Source organism: Arachis duranensis, chromosome 5 (genome assembly GCF_000817695.3).
Source record: "Arachis duranensis cultivar V14167 chromosome 5, aradu.V14167.gnm2.J7QH, whole genome shotgun sequence".
Lineage (NCBI taxonomy): Eukaryota > Viridiplantae > Streptophyta > Magnoliopsida > Fabales > Fabaceae > Arachis > Arachis duranensis.
Window position 1 is genome coordinate 40,477,682 of NC_029776.3, and position 10,501 is coordinate 40,488,182.

The 10,501-nt window shown below is 37.5% G+C and overlaps 1 non-coding gene across 1 annotated transcript; it reads right to left on the reverse strand.

Moving 5' to 3' along the window:
- Positions 1–9,981: 9,981 nt before the first annotated feature.
- On the reverse strand, positions 9,982–10,089 carry LOC127748050 (small nucleolar RNA R71). Its single transcript, XR_008009993.1, has one exon. It is a non-coding gene; the product is annotated as a small nucleolar RNA R71 (small nucleolar RNA).
- Between the last annotated feature and the right edge of the window lie 412 nt (positions 10,090–10,501).

The following is a 10,501-nucleotide window of genomic DNA, read 5'->3' on the forward strand; positions in this document are numbered from 1 at the left end:
GAATGGTCAACTTAGAGCTCTTTGTGGCATTAAGAGCAAGAGGAAAATGGTTAGTGGTTGGAGTTGTCAAGCAAGGTTCAACATGGTTGTATGCTCCAAGTTGAAATGCAAGGGTTGGTGTAAAGCTCAATTGAATGGGTCTAGGAAGATGCTTGGACGCCTCAGTGAGAATTCGGATTGCTTACCACCCGGTTGGAACAAACATGGTCAACAAGAAGATGGGTGCAAAAGCAAGGTTTGGGACCCCGGAATTCATCCTGGCAATCAACACTCTTGGGGCCTTGTCACTTACTTTAGATTGCTTGACGTCTGTGTGCACCTAATTTGGGATCCCAGAGGATATTGAAATTACAAACATTGGTGGGGATTCAAGGATCAGTACAAGCACAAGCCACCATGACAAGGAGTACACCAAATGTCCAATTTAAGGACTTTAACTAAAAGTGATAGGTGGGAGACAACGCACCATGGTATATTCTTTCCTTTTTATTCTTAGCTTTATTATATTTTATTTTCATTCGTGTTCATTCATAACTGCATATAGCCTGCATTTGCATTTGCATACTGCATAATTGAAAAAAAAAACAAAAAAATGCATGCGACGCGCAAGCGTCGCTGACGCGTCCGCGTCATTAGTGCATTAGAAACAAGGAAGAAAAGAAACAGAGAGTCACGCGAGAGCGTGGCTGGAGGCGTGCCTCATGCACAAATACGCCAACGCAACCACGTCACTGACGCATTCACGTCGTTTGCGAAATATCCTCCCCACGCGTCCGCGTCACCCACGCGAACACGTGGTCCTGTAAAATCGACGTAAATGGGTGCATGGCAGAGAGTTATGATGGAGTAGGGATGGACTCAGTCTAGAAGCACAAGCCCTACCACGCGAACGCGTGCCTCACGCGTCTGCATCGTTTTTCAGAAATGGCCATTCACGCGATCGTGTCACCCACGAGAACGCGTCACCCAGATTTTTGGCAAAATGAGTTTGAAACAGAAAGTTGCGTGAACGCGAGGCTGCACTGGCACCAATCGCACAAATCATGCCACGCGATCGCGTGACCCACGCGTCCACGTCACCTGACCTTATCGCACACTATGCGACCGCGTCACTCACGCGTCCGCTCACCTGCGCTGCACAACTTATCCAGATCAGCGCCAATTATCTTATCTTTTCTTTTCTAATCCTAATTTCTTCTATCTTCTCTTCTTTCTTCTTTCTTTCTTACTTTATCTCTTTAACTTCTCATCCCTCTTCACTTCAATTCTATTTTACTTAATTTATTTGCATATTTCATTCATTGCATTTTAATTTTGTGCATATTTTTCTTTTCTATTCTAAATTTATTTTTCCATTGGTGTTACCTGTTCATATTCAAGTGTTGCGTCTTTTCTGGTATTATTTTGGTACTCAGTGACTTGTTTTACACTGTTGGGTAATATTATTTAAGTCAATGCTAATCTTTTATGATACTTGTATTAATTTTGCATTGACATGAATTTATATTGTCTTTCATTACCCACACTCCCTCCCTTTTGTTGCAAATTTTGCACCACTGGTATGCCATGTGCTTCTATTATTTTCTCACTTGCATGTTGTAGCTACCATGTAATTAAGACCTTCATTATTTGGCATTAACCCACCTAGACTTTATTTATTTCCTTATCTTTATTTCTGGGTTACTTTTTCTTCTATTTTCTCTTCTCTCAGGCTGGCCACCAGAAAGGGAAAAAGAAACTTCTATATGGGGCAACAGACAAGTCCATCTGCATAATCTCTAGAGAAAAGCATCAGTTGTAGTAGCCTGTCCACCTGCACATCTCAGCATGCACCAAGGAAGGTGCAATCTTTAAGTGTGGGGAGGTCGATACCGACTTCCATGGGTTAGTTATTTTCTTCTCAACACCAATGTTTTATTTTCTGCGTTAATTCATTGTTGCATTTGCATGTTTGATTGCATATTTTCTTGATTTTGTGCATATTTAACCACTACTTGATTGAAGTAATATTTTTTTTTCAAGAAAATTTTTATAGCATTTCACTAATTTGAATAAACTTTTTGTTAAACTTGCTTGAAGAAATTTTATTTTGGAACATGGTTTAGAGCTCGAACACACAAAACCTGTGAGATTTTGAGCCTACTTGATTGGTTGCATCTTATCAACCAATATTTTTTTTGTGTGTTTTTCTCCCTAAATTTGTGATCTTTGTCTTGCTTAATTCTATATATCCATTATTTGATATATGCATGCACTTATATGATTGAGGTCTGGTTTCATTGTGCTTACATACCCATATGGCCGTAACCCTTCATTATCCATTGCAAACCAATTTGAGCCTATTTTACCCCTTTTATTCTTTATTTTACCACATCACTAACTCTAAGTGAAAAACAATAATGTCCCTAATTTGAATCCTTGGTTAGCTTAGACTAGTGAGAGTGCTCATGAATTAAGTGTGGGGAAAGTGGGTTTGGAAACGCTTGATTTGGGAATTGAGTATGTTAGAATTTCTGTGAAAATGTGAAAAATGTTGAGAATATGTTTATGCATTCAATACCTTAATCATATGCATTGGGAAAAACAAAAGAAAAGAAAAAATAATACAAGAAAATCAAGGAAAAAGAAAAGAAAAAGAGCAAATAAATAAAAAGAGGACAAAATGCCCCAAGTTAAAGTAATAATATCAATGCATATGAGTTGTACTTAAATTGGGAATGCATGAATATGTGGTAAACATGGTTAATGGATAGTTAGATGTGGTATTATGATTATATGGATTGTCCTAAGTTAGGTGAGAAGCTTAGGTTAATTAAGGATTCAGATTTTAGTCCACTTAACCAAATACAATCCTACCTTGACCCTAACCCCATTACAACCCTTAAAAGACCTCTTGATATGTGTATTTTGTGCATTAAATTTTTGTTGATTATTAGATGAAAAGCAAGCCTTAGAAAGCAAGGTTAGTAGAGAATTGAGAGATCGAACCTTAAACACCTGAGCGATTAGAGTGCATACACTTCCAGTGAGGGTTCGATGCTCGATTCTTTGTTCCCGGCTTTTATGAGCTATTTTCTTCTGCAAGTTTACTTGTACTTTCTTTTGTGATTTGAATTAGTATAATCATTTTTGTATGTAGTTGTATTCATATAGATATGTTGCATTTCATACATTCTAACATTCCCCTTCACTCTTTTAGTTCTCTTGAGCTTAGCATGAGGACATGCTAATGTTTAAGTGTGGGGAGGTTGATAAACCACTATTTTATGGTTTATCTTTTACTCAATTGAGTGGTTTATATCAATTCTTTACTCACTTATTCATACTAATTGCATGGTTTTACTTTTTTCTTCCGGATTTTGTGCTATGATAGAAAATATGTTTCTTTGGTCTTAATTTTGCTATGTTTAATCCTCTCTTATTACCATTTGATGCCTTGATATGTGTGTTAAGTGATTTCAAAGATTACAGGGCAGGAATGGCTTGGAGAACGGAAAGGAAGCATGCAAAAGTGGAAGGAATACAAGAAATTGAAGGAACTGCAAAGCTGTCAGCCTGACCCTCTCGCACTAAATTGATCATAACTTGAGCTATAGAGGTCCAAATGAGGTGGTTTTAGTTGCGTTGGAAAGCTAACGTCCGGGGCTACAAAATGATATATAATTTGCTATAGTGGAAGTAAAGCTAGGCAACGCGAACGCGTGCTTCACGCAGACATGTCGCAGTGACGAAAATCAGCGTGACAGAATTCGCAATCAGCGATTTTTGGGCTATTTCTGGCCCAGTTCTCGACCCAGAAAACACAGATTAGATGCTATAAAGTAGGAGAATGCATCCATTCAAGAGAGACATACAATTCACAATTTTAGGTTTTTAGATGTAGTTTTTAGAGAGAGAGGTTCTCTCCTCTCTCTTAAGATTTAGGATTAGGATTCCTCTTAAAGGAATAAGGATTTCTTCCTCTCAAGTTTCAGGTTCAATGTTCCTTTTACATATTTTCTCAATTTGGTTTATGAACTCTTTATGTTTGGATTGTTTTTCTTTTGTTAATGCCATTTGAGGTATTTCAGATCTATGATTTTATTTAGCTTTTTACATTCTTAGCTTTGGTTGATTAATTGGAGACACTTGAGTTATCAAACTCAGCTGTTGATTGAAATTGGAATTACTGATTGATCTGGATCACTCTAAAGCTAGTCCTACCATAAGGATTGACTAGGACTTGAGGATCAAGCCAATTAGTCCACTCTACCTTCCTTTGTTTAGTAAAGGCTGACCAAGTGGGGTTAAAACCCAATTCTCATCACGCCTGATAAGGATAACTAGGATAGTAATTCCAGTTCTCATACCTTGTCAAGAGCTTTTCTTAATTATTAATTTATTTTTCTTGTCATTTAAATTACTTGTTCCTTATTTCAAAAACCCAAAAATATTGTTTTCCATAACCAATAATAAAACACACCTCCCTGCAATTCCTTGAGAAGACGACTCGAGGTTTGAATACTTCGGTTATTTATTTTTATTTGGTTTGCTTAAGTGACAAACAAAACTTTTGTACGAAAGGATTCTCTGTTGGTTTAGAAGCTATACTTACAACGCGATTATATTTTTAAATTTCTTTACCTATAGAAAGCCCGATCGTCAAACGCCTAAGCTCTTCTATGTCTCTTCCGTGCCTTTGTTGCTCTTCCCTCATGGCTAGTTGATCCTCTCTAATTTCATGGAGAATAATGGAGTGCTCTTGGTGTTCCATCCTTAGTTGCTCTATATTGGAACTCAAATCTCCCAAAGAGGTGTTAAGTTGCTTGGTGCACAAAATTGTGATCATCAACAATGGCGCCAATAGACTTGGAGCTCTTAAACGTGAATCACACTTTGTCATAACTTCGCACAACTAACCAGCAAGTGCACTGGGTCGTCCAAGTAATACCTTACGTGAGTAAGGGTCGATCCCACGAAGACTGTTGGTATGAAGCAAGCTATGGTCATCTTGTAAATATTAGTCAGGCGGATTCAAATGGTTATAATGGTTCTCGAAAATAGAGATAAATAATGCATAAAATAGAGATAGAGATACTTATGTAAATCATTGGTGGGAATTTCAGATAAGTGTATGGAGATGCTTTGTTCCTGTTGAATCTCTACTTTCCTACTGTCTTCATCCAATCCTTCATACTCCTTTCCATGGCAAGCTGTATGTAGGACGTCACCGTTGTCAATGGCTAATTCCCATCCTCTCAGTGAAAATAGTCCAAATGCTCTATCACAGCACGGCCAATCATCTGTCAGTTCTCGATCATGTCGGAATAGAATCCAGTGATTCTTTTGCGTCTGTCACTACGCCCAACACTCGCAAGTTTGAAGCTCGTCACAGTCATTCAATCCCTGAATCATACTCGGAATACCACAGACAAGGTTTAGACTTTCCAGATTCTCAAGAATGGCCGCCAATAATTCTAGCTTATACCACAAAGATTCTGATTAAGGAATCCAAGAGATACACGCTCGATCTAAGGTAGAATGGAAGTGGTTGTCAGTCACGCGTTCATAGGTGAGAATGATGATGAGTGTCACGGATCATCACATTCTTCATTTGAAGTGCAGCGAATATTTTAGAATAAGGATAAGCTGAATTGAATAGAAAATAGTAGTAATTGCATTAATACTCGAGGTACAGCAGAGTACCACACCTTAATCTATGGTGTGTAGAAACTCCACCGTTGAAAATACATAAGTGATCAAGGTCCAGGCATGGCCGAATGGCCAGCCCCCAAAATCTAAGAACTAAACGTCCGAAGATAGATACCAAGATGTCTAATACAATAGTAAGAAGTTCTATTTATATTAAACTAGCTACTAGGGTTACAGAGATAAGTAATTGACGTAGAAATCCACTTCTGGGGCCAACTTAGTGTGTGCTTGCACTGAGCCTGAGCTTTACACGTGTAGAGGCTTCTCTTGGAGTTAAACGCCAAGTTGTAACGTGTTTTTGGCGTTTAACTCTGGTTTGTGACGTGTTTCTGGCGTTTTACTCCAGAATGCAGCATGAAACTAGCGTTGAACGCAAGTTTGCATCATCTAAGATCGAATAAAGTATGAACCATTATATATTGCTGGAAAGCCCGGGATGTCTACTTTCCAACGCAGTTGAGAACGCGACATTTGAAATTCTGTAGCTCCAAAAAATCCATTTCGAGTGCAGGGAGGTCAGAATCTAACAGCATCTGTAGTCCTTTTTCAGCCTGAATCAGATTTTTGCTTAGGTCCCTCAATTTCAGCCAGAAAATACCTGAAATCACCGAAAAACACACAAACTCATAGTAAAGTCCAGAAATGTGAATTTTACATAAAAACTAATAAAAATATCCCTAAAAGTAGCTATATCGTACTAAAAACTACCTAAAAACAATGCCAAAAAGTGATGAGCGGATAATTTATATGCTTTTTGGCATTGTTTTTAGTATGCTTTTAGTATGTTTTAGTTAGTTTTTACTATATTTTTATTAGTTTTTATTTAAAATTCACTTTTCTGGACTTTACTATGAGTTTGTGTATTTTCTGTGATTTCAGGTATTTTCTGGCTGAAATTGAGGGACCTGAGCAAAAATCTGATTCAGAGGCTGAAAAGGGCTGCAGATGCTGTTGGATTCTGACCTCTCTGCACTCGAAGAGAATTTTATAGAGCTACAGAAGCCCAATTGGTGCGCTCTCAATTGCGTTGGAAAGTAGACATTCAGGGCTTTCCAGTAATATTTAATAGTCCATAATTTGCTCGACATTTGATGGCCCAAATAGGCGTTCCAAGTCAGCTTTATAATTCTCGGTGTTAAACGCCGGAACTGGCACAAAAGTGGGAGTTAAACGCCCAAACTGGCAAAAAAGCTGGCGTTTAACTCCAAGAAAAGTCTCTACACATGGAAGCTTCAATGCTCAGTCCAAGAACACACCAAGTGGGTCCGGAAGTGGATTTTTACGTCATTTACTCATTTTTGTCAACCCTAGGCTACTAGTTCTCTATAAATAGGACATTTTGCTATTGTATTTTCATCTGGGGGTCTTGAGATTTCTAGAGCATCTCTGTATCACTTTGATCTCTTGATCACGTTTTGGGGGCTGGCCTCACGGTCATGCCTAGACCTTGTTCTTATGTATTTTCAACGGTGGAGTCTTTACACACCATAGATTAAGGTGTGGAGCTATGCTGTACCTCGAGTATCAATGCAATTACTATTGTTCTTCTATTCAATTCAGCTTATTCTTGTTCTAAGATATCACTTATTCCTCAACTTGATGAATGTGATGATCCATGACACTCATTATCATTCTCACCTATGAACGTGTGCCTGACAACCACCTTCGTTCTACCTTAGATTGAGTGGATATCTCTTGGATTCCTTAATCAGAATCTTCATGGTATAAGCTAGAATCCATTGGTGGCCATTCTTGAGAATCCGGAAGGTCTAAACCTTGTCTGTGGTATTCTGAGTAGGATTCAGAGATTGAATGACTGTGACGAGCTTCAAACTCGCGATTGTGGGGCGTTAGTGATAGACGCAAAAGAATCACTGGATTCTATTCTGACATGATCGAGAACCGACAAATGAATAGCCGTGTTGTGACAGAGCGCGTTGAACATTTTCACTGAGAGGATGGGACTGTAGCCATTGACAATGGTGATGCCCAACATACAGCTTGCCATGGAAAGGAGTAAGAAGGATTGGATGAAGACAGTAGGAAAGCAGAGAGACGGAAGGGACAAAGCATCTCCATACGCTTATCTGAAATTCTCACCAATGAATTACAACTGGTTAGTTGTGCGAAGTTGTGATAAAAAGTTGAGATTGCAATTGAGCGTACCATGTTGATGGCGCCATTGATGATCACAATTTCGTGCACCAAGTTTTTGGCGCCGTTGCCGGGGATTGTTTGAGTTTGGACAACTGACGGTTCATCTTGTTGCTTAGATTAGGTATTTTTCTTCAGAATTTTTAAGAATGAATTATAGAGTTTCAAGGTGATGTTCTTATCATCACAAAGGCTGATTGATTCTCGTCAATTTAGCTGTTGAATGTAATGTCCTGCTAAAGCTTGGCTAGCCATGTCTAATCTTTTTAGACTGAAGCTTTAGACTAACATTGCATGATTCCTGGAATTCTTATTAAAAATTTTTGAATCTCTTTATTTTCTTTTCCATATAATTTTTGAAAAATACAAAAAAAAATTATAAAATCTTAAAATCAAAAATAATTTTAGGTTTCATGTTTGAGTCTAGTGTCTAATTTTAAGTTTGGTGTCAATTGCATGTCTTTATTCTTTTAATTTTCGAAAATTACATGCATTATGTTCTTCATTGATCTTCAAGACGTTCTTGATGATTTTCTTGCTTTGATCTTTAAATTCTCTTGTTTTGTGTGTTTAGTTATTTCTTACATGCATTTTCAAATTGTTATAGTCCTTAGTATACAAACTTTTAAGTTTGGTGTCTTGCATGCATTGTTTATTTGATCTTAGTTGTATTTTTTCTCATCATTAAAAATTCAAAAAAAATTTCAAAATTATGTCTTTTCAAGTCAATAATACAGAGAATTGAAGATTCAGAACATACAGCAGAGGAATCACACAAAAAAAGCTGGGCGTTCAAAATTCCCAGTGAAGAAGGAAAACTAGCGTTTAAATGCCAGCCAGGGTACCTGGCTGGGCGTTTAACGCCCAAAAAGGTAGAGTTTTGGGCGTTAAACGCCAGAATGGATACCATTCTGGGCGTTTAATGCCAGGATGACACAAGAGGGAAGATTTTGTTTTTAATGCAAATTTTTTTCAAGTTTTCATAATTTTTCAAGATCAAATCTTTTTCAAATCATATCTTTTCAATCATATATTTTCAAAATCAATTTCTTTCCATTTTCAAAAATACTTGCTAACAATTAATGATTTGATTCAAAAATTTCAAGTATGTTGCCTTTTCTATTAAGAAAGGTTTAATATCTGAATCATATCTTTAAAATTTCTTATTATGCAAGTCATTAATTTTAAAAATCAAATCTTTTTTTAAAATTGTTTTTCAATCATATCTTTTTAAAACTATATATTTTCAATCATATCTTTTTAATCACATCTTTTTTTCAAAATTAATTTTTCAATCATATCTTTTTTATTTCTAATTTCAAAATCTTTTTCAAAATCACTTTTTCAAAATTTCTTTTAATTATTTCAAAATCTTTTACTTTATTTTCGAACATTCTTCCCCTCTTCTCACATCCTTCTATTTAAGGACTAACACTCCTCCACCATCAACAATTCGAACTCTATCCCTCTTGATAAGTTCAAATTCTTCTCTTTCTACCTCCTCCTTCTATTCTTCTTTTCCTCTGACACCTCAAGGAATCTCCATACTGTGACATAGAGGATTCCATACTTTCTTGTTCTCTTCTCTTTCATATGAGCAGGAGCAAAGACAAAAGCATTCTTGTTGAGGCTGACCCTGAACTTGAAAGGACCTTGAAGCAAAAGCTAAGAGAAGCTAAAGCACTACTCTCTGTAGAGGACCTAACAGAAATCTTCAAACAAGAAGAAGACATGGCAGCCGAAAACAACAACAATGCCAACAATGCAAGGAAGGTGCTGGGTGACTTTACTGCACCTACTCCCGACTTCTATAGGAGAAGCATCTCTATCCCTGCCATTGGAGTAAACAACTTTAAGCTTAAGCCTCAATTAGTTTCTCTAATGCAACAGAATTGCAAGTTCCATGGACTTCCATTGGAAGATCCTCATCAGTTTTTAGCTGAATTCTTGCAAATCTGTGACACTGTCAAGACCAATAGGGTTGACCCTGAGGTCTACAGACTTATGCTATTCCCTTTTGCCGTAAGAGACAGAGCTAGGTTATGGTTGGACTCACAACCTAAAGAAAGCCTGAACTCTTGGGAAAAGCTAGTCAATGCCTTCTTGGCAAAGTTCTTTCCACCTCAAAAATTGAGTAAGCTTAGAGTAGAAGTCCAAACCTTCAAACAGAAGGAAGGTGAATCCCTCTATGAAGCTTGGGAAAGATACAAACAATTGATCAGAAAGTGTCCCTCTGACATGCTTTCTGAATGGAGCATCATACACTCTGAATGACATATTAGCTCAAAATAAGATCTTGACCCAACAAGTCAATATGATCTCTCAGCATTTGACTGGAATGCAAGCTGCAACTGGCAGCACTCAAGAAGCTTCCTCTGAATGAGAAGCTTATGATCCTAAACAACCCATGATGGAATAGGTGAATTATATGGGAGAACCCTATGGAAACACCTATAATCCTTCATGGAGAAATCATCCAAATCTCTGATGGAAGGATCAATAGAGACCTCAACAAGGTTTCAACAACAATAATGGTGGAAGAAACAGGTTTAGCAATGGCAAGCCTTTTCCATCGTCTTCTCAGCAACAGACAGAGAATTCTAAGCAGAGCCACTCTGACTTAGCAACCATGGTCTTTGATCTAATCAAAACCACT